General features: G+C 39.6%; 1 pseudogene; it reads right to left on the reverse strand.

Annotated features, from left to right (window-relative positions):
* Positions 1–690: 690 nt before the first annotated feature.
* LOC139448983 (uncharacterized) lies at positions 691–12837 on the reverse strand (annotated as a pseudogene).
* Positions 12838–21985: the final 9148 nt, after the last annotated feature.

The following is a 21985-nucleotide window of genomic DNA, read 5'->3' on the forward strand; positions in this document are numbered from 1 at the left end:
AGTCAATGCTCATAATTGAATAAGTCAACAATACCTACTTGACAGATTTATTTTATCATTAATACAAAAGTGCAGGAAACTACATGTATACGAAATTAGTGACATCTTTCAGTGTTATGATGCAACACTAAGCCAACCACAGTGGCAGCTGACCCGTGAAGAACCTGGGTAGAATAGGTCTTCAGTAACCCATGTTATCCGTAAAAGGCGACTGTGTTTGTCTTAAGAGGGAACCAACGGGATCGGGTGGTCAGGCTCGCTGACTTGGTTGATGCTTGTCATCGATCCCAATTGCGTGGATCGATGAACATGATGTCGATCACTGGATTGTCTTGTCTCGATTATTTACGGACCGCCGTCATATATCTACAGTATTGCTGAGTGTGGCGTTTAACAACAAACCATAGAAAAAATACAAGAGTCCTCTAGAGAGCGTGGTCTTTTATCTGTAGGTACATGGCTAAAAAATGAACCACTTAAAACTATAAGTATCCGGAAGAGTTGGGTTCTTATTTGAATGCAATATCATAATTTCAATATGTCATGTATGTACTCAACGTCATGTATGTATTGCCATAGTAAGAACAAATACAGGTAATTTGATTTCTCACTTATTGCAAATATACTGTGGATACCCTAATCACTTTTGATAGAACAGATAGTGTCCAGTCATTGACGTGTCGGAACAGCTCACAGAACAAGATCATCTTCCACATACCAATTTACATTTAAAAAGTGCATGATAACCGTCATCATCTCCTCCATTGCAACTGTACCGTTTCGGTTTGTTGGCCAAGATATTCCTTTTGAATGAAATATCAACTTTGTACAACCAAGTGGATTAAACCACCACCCAGCGTTATTGTCACGGGCACAGCCGTTGACGTCATTGTCATATGTCAAAACGCGCCCCGTTCAAGTTCTTAGTTTCGTCTCCTACCCCACCGAAACCATCCAGAAACTGCTCACTTGTTTTGAAGTAGGTCTTGTCCCATTCAACGTTGTCCCAATATAGTGCATAACCTTGCGCTTCCGAGTCCACGCGGATGTTTCGGTAGTATATAACACCATTATCCCTTGAGGAAACTCCCAAATAAACGCTAAGGTCATACACACCCTGTTTGGTTAGCTGGTGGAGATTTTCAAGGCCCATGAAGGAGAAGCCATCAGAATATGGATGATACCTTTTCATCCGTTGCCATGGAAGCGAGAAGTCTATGTTAAAATTTTCATTGGAGGGGTGGGGTATTTCTGCCAATCGATTGCGGCTCCCAGTCCCACCGGTACAAACCCACTCAAGTGCGTCCTGCGATCCAAATGGCTGGATGGTGTATTGAATAAATTTGTGCGATGTGGGTACCTCTGAACAATCTGGATGGAGAAGAAGTTCACGATATTACACACATAATTCGCTTTACCATTAATAGCAGTGAATGTTGAAATGATATGGTAAGAAGTTATACAATGCATTTACTAGCTATATTTAGTTGTGAGTTACGCTTAGAAGCTCTGTTATAATGCGTCATGTTATTTAATAAAATTTAAGTGAGACGACCAGATAATCAAGTCTTTTACATACTGAGATTATATAGATACGATGCAATGCAATTAACTAACTAACCTAAACCATTTATATACAAGTTCAGGTATATGGCCCTACACACATACACACAACACACACAGAGTTTATATATGTACATAACTTCGGGATTTCCTCCACATTCAGCTGACACGCCACAATATAACTGCAATACTGTTAAAAGCGGTGTCAGAAAATAAAAATAAAGTATATAAAATATACAAAAATGTGGTAAATGTTCACTCGGTGTACATGTAATATATAATAAAATAATAAAGTCCACGTTAGTCCATCATCTTCTTTATATCAGTTTCAGACATAGTACTTTCGCTGTCTCATGACAGCTCTTCAGTGTAACTAACAATGACATATAATGACGTTATAAATTACATCTGAATTAAAATATACAGTATTTGTAAAGTAACAGTGTAACATTTACGATTGAAATGACAACTCTATTAATACATTCTAGAGTTCAATTTGGCTTTCATCAATTAAACATTTGTTGTTTTTTCCAGTCTCAGCTTTTACTTTTATGGATCTTGGGTAGTCCGTATAAATTAGCCGTCTGCGGGTCACAGTTTATTAAGTAGTCTTTTTCTTGAGGGTCCAGATCTCCAGAGAAGTCTTCACTATGTTTTTTTTATTTTCTTAATTACAGCTTTTTCAGTATTATCTGTTTCAATGTAAAATTCCTTGTCTTGTAATAATTCATATTTTTTTTATCCATAATATCCCGAGTCCATTATTACGACTGCGCCGCCTTTATCTGCTTCCTTAATAACAATCGATTTGTCATATTTAAGATCCTCCACAGATTTACGTTCTTCTATATATTTAAAGTGTGTGATGTAAGTATGTTGGAATCGACAGTATCATTGAATCACCTACCTCGGTAGCGTCTCTGACAGTAATGTCCCACAAAGCCTTCAGCGCAGTGACAGGTCCTGTTGTGAGGGTAGAAAGTGCCCCCGTGCTCACATGGATCCATCTGTGGAGGACACACATATATATAAATATTACAAATATTTGGTAATATTATTTTAGATGATTGTTGGCTCCAGTAATGTGGTTAAAAAAAAATATCATTTGTTGAGAGTGACTTTGACAAATCGTACAATTAAGCGACCTCCCTTAGTGTTTACATTATAAACTCCGCCCCACCTTCGGTACCTTCCCGGCAAAGAGAGTTCTGCTAGAGAGTAGAGCTTGTTTTGAATTATTCATTTCAAGGACTGACTACATTGTTCTTGGGACAGTGGGTATCAGTTTCTAGAAGACCAGCTGTACATATATGAGAGGGAGACGATGGTGATTCTGAGCGGACCAGATGCTCATCAGAAATGACCTACTTTTCTGACTGTTTCCAAAACTATTTTCTGCAGTCAAGAACGAAGCATGTGTCTTATTCAAGACATTCAACTGTGACAAATACTACTCATCCTGTGTATTTTGACATAATTTGTTGACGTTTATTGAGTGAGACATAATAATTTTCTGATTTCAGAATTTAGGCCTGTGGCACATTCACGCTTCAAATTATTAATCATTTTGGGATACTCCCTTGCCTAAGGTGGCTGTCAATGATGTTGGAACTTTATACATATTTACTTCCATATAATATATTAGCTTGACGAGCATGTGGCATCAAAGTGTACCTGATACGAGCAGTTAAAAGAGCATATTCAATCTTAATCTCAAAATATATTCAATCTATCTTCGGGGGAACGGGTGGCCCAGTCGTCTATGGCGCTGCAATTCACTGTGGAGAGTTGCGTCCCTTGGGCACGTCAGGAACCTATAATTGTGGGTTCGAATCTCAGTTCACCCCGATCATGTTTCTAGGATTGTCAGCACCATACCCGCGCTTGTGGTGTCACCGACGAGGTAAACGTCTGAGACCTGCATCACTTCGGGCTTTCCTCCGACATTAAGTTGACACGCCGTCATATAACTGGAATACTGTTAAAAGCGGCGGTAAACACAACTCACTCACTCAATCTATCTTAAATAAGAAACATAACAAATCACAATAATAGACCGACTGCAGCCATTATCAGGGGCGAGAGTCGAACAGTTCCCCCCCACGTACGACCCGGTTAACAGACACATGAAGCCATCGCCCGTCTTACAGTAGGAGGCAGACAGACAGTCCTGGTTATTCAGGCAGATCACAGAACACTCGATCCTGCTTCTGACTGGCTTTGATTGAAGAATCTCACTGTTCGTGTTTGTGGACAGGCAACTCTTAAACGAAACACGCCTCCTGTGTGCAAGGATAACCCAGGGGGAGACAACTAGCAGGAAGATCTGTTGAAGTTTCATTATCAGTTTGGAGGCACTGGTGTCGCTCGAACTGAATGATTAACGCCTGCAAAACATAAACTTCAAGGTTGTTTATGCGTGTCTCCTGCAGAAAATAGTAATATGGGCATGACGAAAGAATAGTTAAAAGGGAAGCCGTCAGATGTAACACTTTGTCTTCTGAATCTCTTGCCAGCTGTTTGTCTGGTGCAGGTTTGGCTTCAGTTGAAGAAAGCGAGTAAATTAGATATCCTTAAAAACGCATGTACAGCTTAACATTACTTCAAGTACATCACTAACACTTTTCTCAAGTTAAGTTTTATCTTGAACTGAATGTGATGGTCAAATGGAAATCAAACGGACAAGCGGTCTTCTTAGAAACGTGTCCATCATAGACAAAACAGAAACATATACATCTGCAGACCAAATAAATTAGTACTTACAGTCACCCTCTTCCACTGTGGTTGTGGCGCCTGCAAAGTGTATTCACCTGTTCATTTCTTTTCTTCCGCGTGATATTGTCATTAACTCTTTTGAATTCCGGATGTGTCTAATTTACGTGAAATTGATTCTGAAGACTCGAATGGGTTAACATGTAAATGAATCACCAAGCAATACGTTGTCACAACAAAATAACATGTTTACGCCCAATCTGGAATAAGAATAATACTTTTCTAATATTCATTAAAAAAACATATGAAAATGCCTGAGGGATGCTTTTAGTCACAGGCCCAACAAAATGAAGAAATAAGTTAACTGACTATAGAAGATGTGTTACCACCTTTGCCGAACAAGGTTGGAATTTCAAGGCTCGATCGTAGCACCATCAGAAGCTTTTACGAGTTGTGTCCCTTCTATGTTTCTCCTATTGACCAATCAGATACCATCAGTGGCGGCTCCCGGTAAGACGATCTTATTGATAATCAAGAATAATATTGTCATAAAACGGGTCTTACCTCGCTAACTGCATGAAATCATTTGAGCACCTTAATTAGAAATATGAAAAGATGTGCAAAATATCTGCCCGGTACCAGTTGTCGGTACACATGCTTTGCAAATCCTGCAAATCCTGCAGTCTACGAAAATGTGCCCATTGAAATGCATGTTGTTTTGTTTTCGGACCGGATGTCTTGTTCGTTACACGATTTTGATTGGCTATGCATAGTCTAGTACGTCCAGCCAAAATGCAACTATGCCTAGTTCGGGAAGGGTGGAAACCGGACATTTAGAGTAAGTTACTCCCTTACCTCGGGAAGATGTGTCTTGTCTAAAAGTGGGAAAAGTGCCCCAAATACCAATCACTAGTTTGTCTCACCAAGATTCTTTATTCAAACTAAAATATACATGATAGCTTGCAGCAGTGATTCCTTATGTATTGGAAGCAGACAACCATTAGTTCCCATGATCCCCAGGGAGGTGGCCTCGCTTGGATGGCCCGTTTTGTCAACTGTATAAAGAATAGTGCTATGCCCAAAAATGTTGGATAAAGAAGCTTTGCATAGATGACTAAATTGAGTATATATCAAGTTGGTCTCGTCTCTATATGGCTGAAGTATTGCCGATGCGACGTTAATTCTTAACTTACTCACTGTCTGGCCTAATATCCTACGCAATTTCCTACTGGTAATTCCGTAGCTGTAGAGGTGACCTCGCTGGTTTTTTCACGTAAGTGACGTTGCTGTATGAATCTGTCTCGTGTTGTTGCCCGGATCTGGGAATGTTGTCTTGTGTGACTGATAACGGTTCCACAGCCTTGTTATTGTGCTTGGCGCTACATGGATAAACCTGGCTTCAGCTGAAGGCCATTCTCCTGTTAGTAGTTGTTGTGCTGGGCTTCAGTCAGTCATGTCAAGTATTTGCTGTTCACTAGCTGTAAGAATGTGATGGCTTACAAATGAAAACCCAAAGGTTTTGGTTTTTTGCATAGCCCCAAATGTGATGCACGTGTATTTCATGTTGGTGTGTTTCAGCGCCAGGTTTATTGTCTGTCTTACCCTTGTCTGTCTTGTGCTCGGCATAAAAGGGCTAAAACAAGGACTGGTCGGCTCCGAGTCAGTATACGCGTCTGAGTGGGGTATTAATGTTAAACTGTGGCATGGTGTCTCACTGTGCTAGCACTATGAATTGACATCAGTCCGGACTAGAACAAGCAGCCACACACACACGTGGATGCACGTCGCTATATATGTGTAATAATCTTCGACGCGACGTTAAATCCCATTTCACCTCACCACCTATTGTCTGTGTTGTTAACGATAGATCAATTTATCACACTAGGTTTGTTTAAAACTATTTTGGGAACATTGCAAACAGTATAACATAATTTAACAACTCGTGACAAAAATGGCTACAGATCACTAACAACCAAAGTTTGTTCACCATACAAGGGGCCACAAGGATCTACAAAACCTCTGCTGCCAACAAAATACCAGCGCCAGTCTTATACCATCCTTCAGTTAGTTCCCGTGCAACGAACTTGCTGACTATGCTATTTGCGAGCATAGGACTTGTGTGCACTGCGTTTTCAAAAAGGAAGTGCTTATTTCATTGTTACATAGGTAGCTAGAGGCATTTGACTTTCTGTTTTAAAGCTGTTCTGTATGGACAGGTGTGAGATCAACAGTAAACCTGTTGCTGTAAAGTTAAAATAGTTCATGATATAGTGAGTGGGTGAGTTTAAAGTTTACATCGCATGAATTACGACGTTTGCCTTAAAAGGTCCTCAAATGCAAAATTAGCTTGGAAAGGCCTGGAATTCCTACAAAATGACTTCAGAAGGCTTGGAATTAGTCATAAACAATCAAAGTCAAGTTAATTTTGCAATTTTGATTTTTTTAACTCCCCGCTCGAGCTTGACTGATTTGCCTGGCCTAGAGAGCTTGTGCTCCTTGAAAAAATTAAGCCGCTAGGACAAACCAACAGGGTACATGTCGACAATCTGGCATGCCATTCTCGTCAACTCTAAATTTTCCGCCTTGCCATTCAAATCATTCGGCTATTTCACGCTTTGCTGGATTGGCACGAATTGCGTCAAACATCAAATAAACAAAACAAACAAAACATGACACAGATTTAATGCATTTCTCATTATTAGGGACTTATATCGGTATGCAAAAGCTTAGAAAAAGTCTTACATTTTGTAACTGAAACTCTGTATGAACCATGAGACAACATTTCACACCGTTTCAGTCCCAATTGAGCTTGCTCTTTCCATTATGGTTTCGAGAAGCGTGATACTAGTCTTTCTCAAAGTTGTTTACTCAAGGTTACAAAGTAAAGTTGTGTAATGTGAAGCATAAGTAAAGTTTTCGTAGTGTGTAATGTACGTTCAACATTTGATGCATCAGTGTCAGCAGGGTTTGTTTGATGAAGTGTTGTCCTTGTTTGCAGTTATATATATGTGAGAACGGAAAAACATTCTTTATCAGGAACAGGACTTGTTATTGTCTTGAAGGCTTCACTGGAGATTACTGTCAGAGGCGTTACAGGAATAGGTTCTTTATCTTACTAACTTCTGATACTTCCAGCTGATTAAATAATTAATCTTAAACCGGAGTGACATTTTACATCAATAGTTAATATACATTGTTGCTCGCATGTCTTGAGAAGAAGGTAATCATTAAATGCTTCTCCGTTAAATCTTTCAATTTAAGTAAACAAAAATACAAGCTCAAAAGCCTTACATTAGACTGATATACCACCAGCAACAAATGTGTAACCCCTTTTTATTTTCCACTATTTATTTTTCTTACAACTTGATGGGATATTTGATTAGTAATCAAAGCTACAAAAATAAAGAACTTACCGATTTATTTTTCTTTCTGTTTGGGAAATGCGTATTCCATTAACAAATATTTTTGTTCCCACACTGGTAAGTTGTTGCGTTGTGCCTCAAAGTAGCATAATATTGTTTCTACGAACATTATTCAATCTATGGTACAAATCTAGCACTCAGTCCTGTTGCTTTCAGCCGGCTCCTGACGGTTCCTGACGGTTCCTGGCGGTTCTGGTGCTGAAACGACTATTTGGCAACCACAGCTGTTTCATACGAGTACTTGTTAAAAAGGGTTCTCGGCGTATGACATGATGTGTCGTCACAGGAGGTCTAGATCCTCCGGATCTGGGACGGTCCTGTACATCACTGGTCTGACAATTCTGCGTTATGCATGCCGATTACTTGTCATCTTGTGGCGTTTGACACTCGCCTTCGTGATCATACAATGTGATGGAATAACTGTTTAAAACCGAGCTTAAGAAACAATTGCAACGTTTGGATACACTACTTTTCGAGATACTTGAGGGTAACATGATGTACGGGCATACCATGCATGGAACGTGAGCTTTCGTGACGCATAACTGATTACATCAACTCGAGAAAACATAATTCTTCCCGTAATTATGTCTTTCCTGACTGTTACAAATATTGGGACCAAACAATAATGTAATATACTACTCACAAGATGTTAAGGAAAACCTGTTTCTTTCATATTACTATATGTAACTTGTCATGTCATGGTAGATGAACTATAGTAATATGAAATAATCGGGTGTTCCTTAACTTCTTTTGAGTAGTATATATTTGGGTGTGCTTAACTTTTTTCTTTGTGTATATAATATTGAAAATGAGGTATAATTATGTCAAATAAAGCTGGCGATTTCGGTATATTTGTAATAGTTCTGTTAAAGGTTGTGGGGACATAGGAGTTGATGGGTAATTGTATAGAAAATTCATGCATCCTAATTTTGTCTTCTAGTTTTTTCCCTGTGACAATTCATTTTCATATGTCTTGTGTACATTCAGTTTCATTTTTAACTTAATCCATAAAGTCATAAATTGTACTAGAACATGTGTCATAATAATTAAATGGAAACCCTACATAGTCTATCGCGCCAGTTTCACAGATGTTCGTCAATTTCCGGTGTACGTCAGGACATTCTTGACTTTTTTCGTGACCAGCTTGTGTCATTCCGGGAGAAAACATGCGCTTCTCGAGGGTATCTATATTGGCATATGAACAACAGGCCTACAAGAAGGATCTCTCTTATTCCACCCGCGTCTTAAAGTAAAGCGTTGGCGTTATAATAGCGTTCGTTTATTCATGCCATCTAAGTGAACCTCTCTGATATAAAATTAATACATTTATAATAAATAAATTGGCAACCAATAAGATGGTTGTATTGAAATCAATTCTCATTAATAAATAAGTCAACAGTAATTACCTCACAGACTTCTTATTTAATCATTAACACAAAAGAACTACAGGCACTATTCGAAATAATAATTGAACACATTCCCACTCTATTATGAGCCGGGGGCACGGGTGGCCCAGTCGTCTAAGGCGCCGCGATTCGTTGTGCAGAGTTGCGTCCCTTGGGTACGCTAGAAACCTTTGATTGTGGGTTCGAATCCCGGTTCGCCCGGTTTATGTTTCTAGGTTTTGTCAGCACCATTCCCGTGCTCATGGGTTTCACCGAAGTGGTAAACGTCTGAGACTTGCATCACTTCGGGCTTTCCTCCCACATTGCGCTCACACGCCACAATATGACTGGAATACTGTTAAAAGCGGCCGGCGTTAAACCTAACTCACTCACTCACTATATAACGAGCCAATCAGGAAGCAGTAGCCCGCTTCTGACCTGTGATCATTTATTAGTTGGATTCGGGTTTTAAAATTATGCAGTTATAGTCAAAAATGTGTTATGTATGAAATTGGCAAAATTTACAGTTGAATTGTGTAGAACCTAACCACCCATGACAGAACACTGCATGTCGTGGATACTGTTTTCACAGAACAAGGTCATCTTCAACATACCAATAAACCTTCTTTAAAATCATAAGGACGGCCCCCATCAATTCCATTGCAACCGTTCCATTTCGGTTTGTTGGCCAATACAATCCATTTGAATGAAATCTCAGCTGTGTACAACCAAGAGGATTAAACCACCATCCAGCGTTATTGGCGCGGGCACAGCCGTTGACATCATTGTCATATGTTCCAAAACGTGCCCCGTTCAGGTTCTTGGTTTCGTCTCCTGCTCCACCCAAGCCATCCAGATATTGCTCACTCGTGTTGCGGGAGGTCTTGTCCCATTCAACGTTATCCCAGTGGAGTGCATAACCTTGTACTTCAGAGTCCACGCGGAAGTTTCTATAGTATATATTACCAAAATGATGTTGGACAACTGATAAAAGAACACGTACATCATACACGCCCTGTTTTGTGAGCTGGTGTAGATTTTCGAGGCCCAAAAAGGAGAAACCTTCAAAATATGGATAGTAACGTTTCATTTGTTGCCATGGAAGTGTATAGTTTGTGTTAAACGTTTTGGTGTATATTTCTGCCACACGACCGCTCCCATAATCACAAACCCACTCAAGTTCCTCTTCAGATCCAAATGGCTGGATGATGTATGGACTAAACCATGCCTTGGGTGTCTCTGTACAGACTGGATAGAAAAGACAAGCATGAACAGTAGGCGTGGTGTGATGTACGCAGTGGTGATGTTAAATGTGAAGAAGTTTTGGCAATAGGGATCGGGTGTTCAGGCTCGCTGACTTGGATGATACTTGTCATCGATCCCAATTGCGTGGATCGATATTTATGATGTCAGGCACTGGATTGTCTGGCCCAGACTCGATTATTTACAGACCACCGTCATATAGCTGGAATAATGCCTGAGTGCAATATTCGAGTTACATAAGGCAATCTGTAAATAAACGAGTCAGGACCAGACAACTCAGTGATTGATGTCATGATCATTGACCTACACAATTGGGTTGCGATGACATGCATCGACCAAGTTAGCGAGCCCTACCACCTGATCCCGTTAGTCGCCCCTAACGACTAGCATGGCTTGCTAAAGATTCGAACTCGGATTTTCATAGGTCTGTTGTCTGATAAAGCGGTAGAAGATAGTAGAAGTCCTGTTTTGTTCTTTGATTGTATGTTTGTTGAGGCGACAATCGTCAATATTTCATATATGAAGACGGACTGTAAATATTATATTCTACACCAGACACTCCAGTGACTGACAGCATGAGCACGCGGTTAGGATGCGATGACATCAATGCGACGCCCGATCCATTTTAGCTTATTCTTCTGTATCCTTACCCGTAATCCCCAAGGGTTCTCACTTAAATAGCCGTGATGGTATTATATGCAGATACCAGTACTTACATCACTCTTAATTCATATCCCATCAGGGGCGGTCGGGTAGCCTGGTGGATAAAGCATTCGCTCGTCACGCCGAAGAGCCAGATTCGATTCCCAACATCGGGAAAATGTGAAACCCTTGTCTGTGATCCCCCGCCGTGATATTTCTAACAGCGGCGTAAAATCAAACTCACTTTACTCCCATCATATCAACTTGAAGTTTCAAGGAAGGATTTAAAATAGTTATGATGTCATACCATTGAAGTACTACCCCTGGGCATGCTTTATGATAAAACGATCATTTCCATTTGTATTGGAAATGACAGATACATCGAGGGATTGGTTCCCTTTGCCTAACATTGTTGTGATGTAGGTATGATGGAATCGAAAGTATCACTAAATCACATACCTCGGTAGCGCCTCTGACAGTAATGACCCACAAAGCCTTCAGCACAGTGACAGGTCCTGTTGTGAGGGTAGAAAGTTCCCCCGTTCTCACACGGATCCACCTTTGGATGTATATATTTCACAATGAAAGAAATTATCGTCAAAGCCACATGTGTGTGCGTGCGTTCGCGTTGCATTGATATATATATATATATAAACTGAATACAAAAGAAAGTACACACCCCACTATTCTGACAGTAAAAGAAGACAGGGCAAACTTTATTGTGATTGTAATGTTTAATGTCATTGTTGAGTCATTTTCAAACATGTTTAGAATGGATTTAAAGATTTGTGGCCGCATAAAACTTTTCAGTTGACAATAACGTCCATAGGCGGTCACTCATCAAAAATCACACTTGTAGAAATGATGACAGTCCCAGGTATGAAGGCCATGCGAGTGGTCTCAGTACCTCGTATGACCCCCATTTGAGTTAATGCAAGCCAGGACACGCCTTCTCATGGAAAAGGTCAACCGTCGGATGACGTCATTAGGGATCCGCTGCCACTCTTCTCGCAGAGCCTGTTCCAGCTGTGGTATGGTGGTTGGTGGCTGTGCGCGTCGTCACAACTGTCTACCGAGATGGTCCCACAGGTGTTCAATGGGTGACAAGTCCGGAGAGCGTGAATGTTCTGACGGTTCAGGAAGTCCATAGTGAGTCTAGCGGTGTGTGGTCGGCCGTTATCTTGCTGAAAAAGAAACCCCTGCCTTTGCCTCTGCATGAAGGGGATCACCACCGGCTATAACACTTGGTCCCTGTAGCTCTGGGCTGTCAGGGTCTGGTGGAGAATGACCAAATCCGTCTTCTGTTCGCCGCAAATGCCCCCCCAAACCATAACGCTGCCTCCGCCAAAAGGATGAACTTGTTGGACACATGCTCCAGCCAGTCGCTCGCCTCTACGTCGGTAGACTCTCACTCTACCGTCAGCATGGTAGAGGTTGAATCGACTTTCATCGGTAAAGAGGACTCGTGACCAGTCACGACGTTGCCAGCGTCTGACTCTTCTTGCCCAGCGAAGACGGCTGATACGGTGTTGAGCGGTCAAGGTCATCCCACGGAATGGTCGATAAGCCCGGATACCGGCAGCTCGTAGTCGTCTCATGACTGTGTTCCTGCTGATGTGGTGACCTAACGCTGTCGACGCTGTTGATGCCATGGTGAGGAACCTGTTGCGCAGGTGTAATGTGCGTATGCACCGGTCTTCTGCAGGGGTCGTCACTCTCGGTCTTCCTCTTCTTGGGCGGTCGGATGTCTGGCCAGTCTGGTTGACACGACGAAGGAGTCTGATAATGGTTTGCCTGGTGCAGCCAAGGGTCCTTGCGATGTGACTGTTCGACGCCCCCACTTGGGACATTCCCACGGCTCTCTCTCTCGCTCCACTGCTGTTAAACGTGACATTTGTCTTGTGTTTTTTTCGTTGAATGTGTAATGAACGATAGAATCCACTGCCTTTTATACTGTTTCTACGCATATTGCACGTGCAAATGGAGAAAATTGCCATTTTTACAATGTGTGCTTTTGTTGCCTATCATAATGTCAAGGTTACGTTTCTGCGATATGCTCTCAATGGTTTTGTTCATTACATTACGATAGCGCCAAAAATGTAACAACTTTTTCAACCATATGCGTAATATATGATATTTTAGGGGTGTGTACTTTCTTTTGTACTTCAGTTTATATATACATGCAGGCACACGCACACGCACATGTACATATATGTTCTTGTGTATATTCTGACAAGCTAAAATGGATCTGGCGTCGCATTTATATATATACATATATATACGCACACACATGTTTATGTATGTACTTGTGTATATTCTGACATATACTAATATTAATTGTTCTCATGTTCTTGATTGCATCAGAGCTGCCACGTAACCCATGGCAACAAATATTTAAAGCGTCCATTTACACTGCATACGAACAGAGTATGTCTGAACATTCCTTTGATGTCATGAGTTGGAGGTCACTCAAAGAATTCCCAACTGCATGTCATATGAAATGAGGCAGTTTGCAAATAATCCAAATTGGGTGTTTGACCTAATAACAATTTGGTTCTATATTTAATTGCTCAAAATATAGTCAATCTTGAATAAAGAAACAACAACAGAAACTTACCATCGCAGTCTGACTGCAGCCATTACCAGCAGCAAGCCTCGAACAGTTCCCCTGCACGTACGACCCGGTTAACTGACACGTATAACCATCCCCGGTCTTACAGTAGGAGGCAGACAGACAGACCGGGTTATTCAGGCACTTCACAGAACACTCGATCCTGCTTCTGACTGGTACTGATTCAAGGATATCACTGTCCGTTTTAGTGGACAGGCAACTCGTGAACGAAACACGCCTCCTATTTGCAAGGATCACCAAGGGGGAGACAACTAGCATCAGCAGGAACATCTGTAGAAGTTTCATTATCAGTTTGTGGGACCTGGTGTCGGTTGGACTGAATGATTATCACCTGCAAAACATAGTCGTGAAGGCTGCATATGAATATCTCATCCGAAAATACATCCAGAAGACAGAAAACGCAGACGGAAAAACAACGACGAAAAGCCTCCAGATATGACAGTCAACTTTGTATGTTGAATCTCTTGCCAGCCTAATGGTCATTGCTGGTTGTATTGGCCTAGTGTTGGTGTGACATCGATTAAAATGAGTGAGTGAATTACAATTCAGAGTAGCATCAGCAATATCTGATATAAGATTTTGTGTGTGTGTTTATTGTTTGACGCCGCAATATTCCAGCTGTATGACGGCGCTCTGTAAATAATCAAGTCTAGACCAGACAATAAAGTGACTGACATCATGAGCATCGATCCACGCAAGTAACTCGCCTCTTACGACAAGCATAGTCGCCTTTCACGGCATGCATGGGTTGCTGAAGACCTATTCTACCCCGGATCTTCACGGCTCTCTGATTTAAGAAATAAGATAAAGTACATAATTACCTCAAATGTCAACTTGTATATTCTTTGATGGTAAAGTGGACATTAAAGTACACTTGGTGTTTTAAGAAACATAAACGTTATAGGCCAAACAGAAACATATCTACACCATAATACCAATACAAGCACATCAAACAGAGTAGTACATACAGTCACGCTCTTCCACTGGGGTTCTGCCGTCTGTGCTTCAACAACGTACATGCAGACTTGTTGCCAATGATATTATCATTAACCCTATTGTATACTGGATGTGTATAATTGATGTGAAATTGATTTACTAAACACGCGAATGGGTTAACTAAACTAACAAGCAATACGTCGTCACAACAAAATAACTTGTTTACTCCCAATCTGGGGTAAGAATAATACGTTCTAGTCTTCTTTAAAAATTCAACTGTCAATGTCTGAGCGACGTTTTTGGTCACAGACCAACAAAACCAGCAACGAAGTCAAGAAACCTCAAGATCCTATCGTGTTGTCCATTGACGACAAGTATTTTCAAAATTGTGGTCTAAATGTATTTATTATTATTATTGTATAGCTTGTTCTCGTCACGATATGGTTGAATAATTGCATCGGGCATTATTCTAGTCCTCCACATGTCTCCCATTACTCTTTCTGAAACATTTACTGGGGCCTTGAATGTTATGACCATGATCAAACAACTTTTGAGCAAAAATCGTAGGAAATCGCCGCAAATAGAGTATGTTCGATTGTATCTAAAAATTGTGAAATGTAGACACCAAAGGCTGGAGCTGCTGGGAGATTGCTCGACATAAAGGAACTTTTGGTTCTTGGAAAGCCTTAAGTCCTTTTCATATTTATACTTCTGGATGTGAACTATGTGATGACCTTGACCCTTGATATAAGTGATCAATGTTTTCTCATGACAAACAAGAGATGGTATCCGTGAGTGGTCAAATCAAGAGCACGGCAGATGAAATGATAAGACTCTGACCAAATCTTACAACTCACTTGCCTTTGCATGTGTTTGTGACGGGTGCCACCGGTTTGGGCAGGATACGCTCACTTTTTGAGGAATATCTGGTATCATTACTATATGAGAGTGATTCACAAATACATACTCATTATGCAGTCGGAATCGTTCGCTGGGCTCTGCTTTCAGTGAATATTTCTTATGAATATGGAAAGGGTTTTGTCGCTTTTATTATCCCATTTCCGTCCGTCCGTATGTCTGTCCTCTGTCTGTTGTCCGTTACCCGAGCAGAAATTCGAAACTTTTGAAAATTTCGTGCTGAAACTGTCTATACAGATCAGAATGCAAATAGTATGTAATTTGAAATAATGACATTTTCTTCAAAACAACAGGTCTTGTGTCCTACTGGGGTCTTAAAACTCTAACGTTAGTATGTCGCAAGACATGTCTTTATTCAAACTGTAATGTCAGGTGACTTGGTTATATAAGCTGATCCTTATACCAATCACTAGTTTCTCGATCCATGATTCCTAACACAACTCGCAGATAACTATGCAAATTTAAAAAAAACATGACTCTGCTTTTAGTGTTTTGTCGCTTTGATTTAAACTAAGAATTATAGCAAATGAAATAAACATATCAATAATTTGCTGTTTATATCAAAAATCCATTTATTGGCTGAATGGGTCAAAAGTGGAACAACTACACCTAGGTTTTGGACAGCACCATACCGGTCCAGGTTCATTCCTCAGAACTAACAAGATGCATAGAATTGAGTAAAGAAATATGTGCGACTCATAAAATTCATTTTATTGAGATGTTTAAGTGTATATGAAATTGTTCATCTTAATCAGTCACAGTGAGTGAGTGAAAAGTTTAAAAAGTCACCTCGGCAATGTCAGAAATATCGCGACTATCAAGGGTTACATATTATACATACTATGAAACATTAATGACAACTTTCCAACAATCGACAGTAAAATAACAAGACTTATCACTGAAAAAGATAAGTAACTAGTATTATATCATAAAATACAGCCAGCCAATAACCTATTCTCTTGGGGCCATTGGGACTTTGCTACCTGCATGGACCCCTACAGGATTTACATCATCCCTTCAAATGTTGGCGATTATTGGCAAAGTTCGACTAACATATCAAAATTACAATTATTAGATTCTACTATCTGATACAAATCCACTAATTTATAAACAAGAATACAATCAATTACGAAACACTTATATTAACAGATGGATCCGAGGATGGTGGCGCAATTGCTAGTGCCACAGCTATTGGATCCAGAACAATATCATCACGACTACCAGATAATAGTTAAATATTCACAGCAGAAGCGAACGAAATTTTAACAGCACTAAAATATATTAAGAAACAATCCAAATTTTATAATTTCTTTTTTTTCAGATTCACTTTCGTTTCTTCTGTCTATTAACATATGTCTTGTAAACATCCAATTTTAATTTAAATTCTTGAGTTATTTAATGATCTTGCTACTGGCCAATATGACATCGTCTTTCCTTGGTTACCCAGCCATGTTGGTATCACTGGTAACACAATGGCTGATGCTGCTGCAAAAGCAGCACTCAACAAATCTGTGATACCACTTGGATCATATATTCGAGATCTGATGCAAAAGAAGTGGGACACCCAAGTAGGTGTTAATAAATTACATGAAATTAAAGCAAATATCGGTTTCACAGACTTAGTCGTTCGTCCAGATTTGAAGAGGTCATTTTACGACGATGTCGTATAGGCCATTCTCGTTACACCCATGAATATTTGTTGAAAGACGAGGATCCTCCGCTTTGTGATGAGAGAGTCACGGTCAAGCATGTCCTGCTTGACTGTATTGATTTTGCCATCACAAGGGAAAAACAGTTCAAGTTATCATCTCTTTAGGATGTTTTTAATAGTATCAGTTGTCATTTAACTATTGGCTTTTTAATCGTAGAATCAGTGTTCTTTTAAATTTCGGCTGCATTTCCTAATCGTCGCCAGCAACTGAAGGGATGATGTAAATCCGGCTTGGGTCCATGCAGGTAGCGAAGGTACTGTAAGTCCCCATGGACCCTAACATGGTGACCTACCTTCAGCTGCTGGCGATATCTAGCCCTTTTTATATTGTATCGTAACATATAACGATTTCATTTTATGGTTGGATGCTAGTTTTAACTATTAATCTGTCATATTCTAGCTATTTTACTGTCCATCGATGACATGTTTTTATTTAGTTTAAATATATGTATTCATAACGTATAACTTCTCATCAAGATATGGCTGAAATTTTGCCGATGTGAAGTAAAACATAAACTCACTCATTCACTCACAATCCCGGGTCCCCACTGAGCACGCAATTTGGATATGATGACATGCAGTCACTGAGTCACGTTTTGTGAAGTACATTATTTACGATTGGACGAATCGTGTGCACGTGTCAAACAAGAGGACAACATCTTTTTACCTCCCATTGTCAAAATTATAATGCGTGAATTAGGCAAAGACATTTAACTTAAGTTTTGAACAGGTATATCAGGATCAGATATAATTCAAAAACTGTGAAACCTCCTAATCTGTTTCATATTTTGATGAGTGCAAAAAGATGTAGAGTGACAGCAAAATATCCACAATACTCTATGACAAGAAGGGCGACTTTGAACAGGCATATCGATGATCTGATGTTGTTTTATGGTGATCAAGTAGCCAATTCCTCCCACTTATGGACTCCAGCCTGGGTCTACATTTCACAACTTTCGTGGTCTAGTCACGGGTGTATTTTCTGCGATACTTCGTCATATGAATCCTGCTAAAACCTGGTTTGATCAGGTGATAACATTGAAGGCCTTTGTAAAGCTTTTGAATAAAACTTTATGTATACTTACCTCTGCATGTGTTTGTGACAGGTGTCACCCTTACACCCTCCTATTCGCGAACACCTACCTGGGGTCGTCACTAATTGATAGTTATTCCTAAACATATGTTCATGATATAATCGTACAATGAACACATCTTTTAGCATGATTTATCATGACTCTGGGCATTGTTTTGAAGCATAGCGGATTTATAGCCCCTTTACTTTGTGCAAGTGTATTTGACATATATAAGAAGTTATTTTTCGTCTCGGAGTTGTGAAGGTATATATAAGCGTATACATATATCATTATATCGTTCAAATATTTTGCGGTATTTAATTGATATAGATTTTTCGTCATACTCTATTTTCATCAGCATACACACGTCATGTTTGACAATGTTTGGTATTTTACAATATTGTATTTTTCATTTGATAGCATTGTTTTTAATCTCTAAATAATAATTCTGTAGTAAAAAGCAAAGGAATTAATCAATTTCTAGACTGATGTGTGATGCTTTGTTGTCTTGTTCGTAAGTTAATTGGTTAACACCTCATTTTGTCAACGTCCCATATTCTCAGGGTGCCATGTTACACAATCTGCCAACTCGCCTCTTAACACAAACATAACTCGATGGTGACCTTTACAGAGCGCTTTCCAATATATCACGCCATCTTAGTTTACTTTTTAAATGTGTGCGTGTGTGTGTCTGCGTGTGTTGGTGTGTGTGTGTGTGTGTGTGTGCGTGAGTGCGTGCGTGCGGACGGACGGAGCCCATTTCTATACTCTTCGCCAGATTTCGTTGTGAAATAGATTTGTGCAACATTTCCCTGGTTGCAGAAATCATAACATACATTCATTATTCCTTACAAAACTTAGTAGCTTATAAAAGTTTTAAAACAAGATTTTGCTAGATATGTGAATAATTCATTTTCATTGTTTTTTGCATATATGAAAACGTGTATATTTAGAATGTAACAACTCTGATTTTATGTTTGCTAACATAATATTAGTCTTCCGATTTAAAGCAAATACAAATAAATGCATTGAAACCTGTGTAGAGTGTTCGTGCTGTTTGACTGATACGACGTAATTAGGTAGTGCCTTATTTGAACAAATAGTTTATCCGGTTAAATATTTATCTATAAACCCATGTAAATAGTATATGATAAACAGATATTTGAATTACTAATGTTTTATTGCTGACAATATTGACGACGAAGACAGCAAAGGTTGCTGATTAAGATGCAATTTCGTCGTAAAATGTATTCAATTCTATGGGAGTTATTTTTGAAAAAAATAAATCACAAAATAAATCACAAATGTATTTTGATATCAAATAGTGCAATTAACCATTTGTTTGAGGTATGCCCACCGTCAGTGCAAAATGGTGGTTGTTTTACGTAAACAATGAAGTACGAAAATAAACCGAACTTTAAAAGTCATGCCCTGTCGTGTATTTTCTTTACACTGATTGGGGGCACGGGTGGCGCAGTCGTCTAAGGCGCCGCGATTTGCTGTGCAGGGTTGTGTCCCTTTGGGCACGCCAGAAACCTATGATTGTGGGTTCGAATCCCAGTTCGCCCCGATTATGTTTCTATGTTTGTCAGCACCATACCCGTGCTCGTGGGATTCACCAGAGTTGTTAACGTCTGAGACCTGCATCACTTCGGGCTTTCCTCCCACATTAAGCTGACACCCCGTGATATTAATGGAATAATGTTAAAAGCGGCGTTAAACCCGTCTCACTCACTCACTCGCGTGACATTGGCTGAGTGGCTGACAATTTTCGTGTCAGCAGGTTTTTTTAATGTAAATGCAATTACATCTGTCTTCAAATGTTCAGAGTGCGCCATGCTTACTTTTGAAAATGATAAATAAGTAAAACAAATAATGTAAAGTAATTGATATTATTTAATAGAACAATGTATTTCACAAATCGTTAGAGGTATGTCCTGCATCATTATGTTTATTGTTATACGCAAAGTGTTTTACGGAAACAATAAGAGGAACTCTAAACGTCATGCACTGTCGTGTATTTTCGAAACACTGAACAGTGTTGCAACCAAATCAATGCATGTGTTTTATGGCATCATAAATATTGTTATTTCTTGAGATTAAATTGTGAGGTGTACGTTTAGGTTAAATGCTTTGGCAAGCGGAACAAAGAATACTTATGTAGGAAGGAAACACTATATTTACTGAATAATTTGTGGCAACCAAACCGTCTCTAATGAGGGAATGAGTCAGTCAGTAAAGTTTTTCTTTACATCAGCAATATTTCCGCAATATCGTGACGAAAACTTATTCATAGATAATAAGTTTTTTTAGATTGAATGAAAACCTGTCAACACTAGTTGGGAACATTTAACAAACGAATAATTTATCAACAACACAATATAAAAATAGGCTATAGATCGCCAACAACGAAAATTGGGCCACCATACCAGGGACCGTGGAGACTTACAAAACTTCTACTACCTGCCCCTGTTTCCCCAGCAGGATTTGCACCATCCATTCAGCTGCTGGCGATTGTCTGCAAACTAAGCCATCAATGTTAAATGACAAATATACTGTTTCTAAATTTTGGAATGCAGAAAAATACTTCGATTGACGTTGAACAATTTCACGCTGCTTCACCTTGGTGGTTGAGGGCACTGGTGCCAGGAACCGTTCACCCCTTCGACCCTTACTTCACCTTCAGGGGTCAAACAATTGTCCCGTCATGCCATACCATGTGCATTTATTACTTGATAATTTAGACATATTATATCACACAAGTTTTGATCATGGATATTTAATAACATTGATTATATAAAATAGAATAAGTCCAGACCTACAAGGCGGTGGCTCTCGGGCCAATCTATTGATATGGACCGACGAACTCTGTATATTTCTGTAAGAAAATTACATGGGTCGAACCAGCTTGGAATTTCTATTCATGACAGCTATTCATGTCTTTAATGCAAGAGTATGACACCCCAAAAGTCTTTTCGACTAAGTCTTCTTCCTGACATTCCTAGCTTTTCTACAGTCATCAGTGTAACATGGAGTATGTACACATGGGTTGGTCGATGTTTTGGGAATAGATTCTGTAGCAATGTCACATAAGAGCGTGAGTGGGCTTCACACATTGTACCCATGTCTGGAATCGAACCCGGGTCTTAGGCGTAACGAGCGAACGTTTTAACCACTGGGCTACCCGACCACGTATTAGGAGGTATATCTGCCAAGGTAGTGACAATTTCATGAATTCCCGGAAATTGATACAACATTAATCATCATAAACTGACCATGAAAAATCGATATAGGTAAGTCTATGGCAGAGTATGTACCTGTTGCTGGATGTAGATATGTATCACTACCATCAGTAAACAAACATCGTTTATGTTTTTTGAAGCAAGTCCTCTTGCACTTTACCTTTGTCATTATGATTTGTTGAACCCCCAAATTGATTGCTTTTTCGTGTAAAAAAATGCCCTTAAACCTCGACAATTCCACTGAATTAATGCGTTTGTTTTTAAGGAGGGATAATGTGTGATACCGCTCTAGCTCTCTCTTTTGGTGAGTGACCACTGGTAAACACTTTGGTATCCACCATATATATCTTCAAACAACCCAAATCTTGAAGCAACCAACAGATTCTTTGAGTTCCTTTGGCATCAGGTCAGATTGAATTTGGTTTTTTTCTTAAGGTTGGCATGTATAGATTTGGTATGTCCGATGTTAGGTTCTGTTTGTGTTAA

Source organism: Haliotis cracherodii, unplaced genomic scaffold (assembly GCF_022045235.1).
Source record: "Haliotis cracherodii isolate W230 unplaced genomic scaffold, xgHalCrac1.p SCAF_7, whole genome shotgun sequence".
NCBI classification, from domain to species: Eukaryota; Metazoa; Mollusca; class Gastropoda; order Lepetellida; family Haliotidae; genus Haliotis; species Haliotis cracherodii.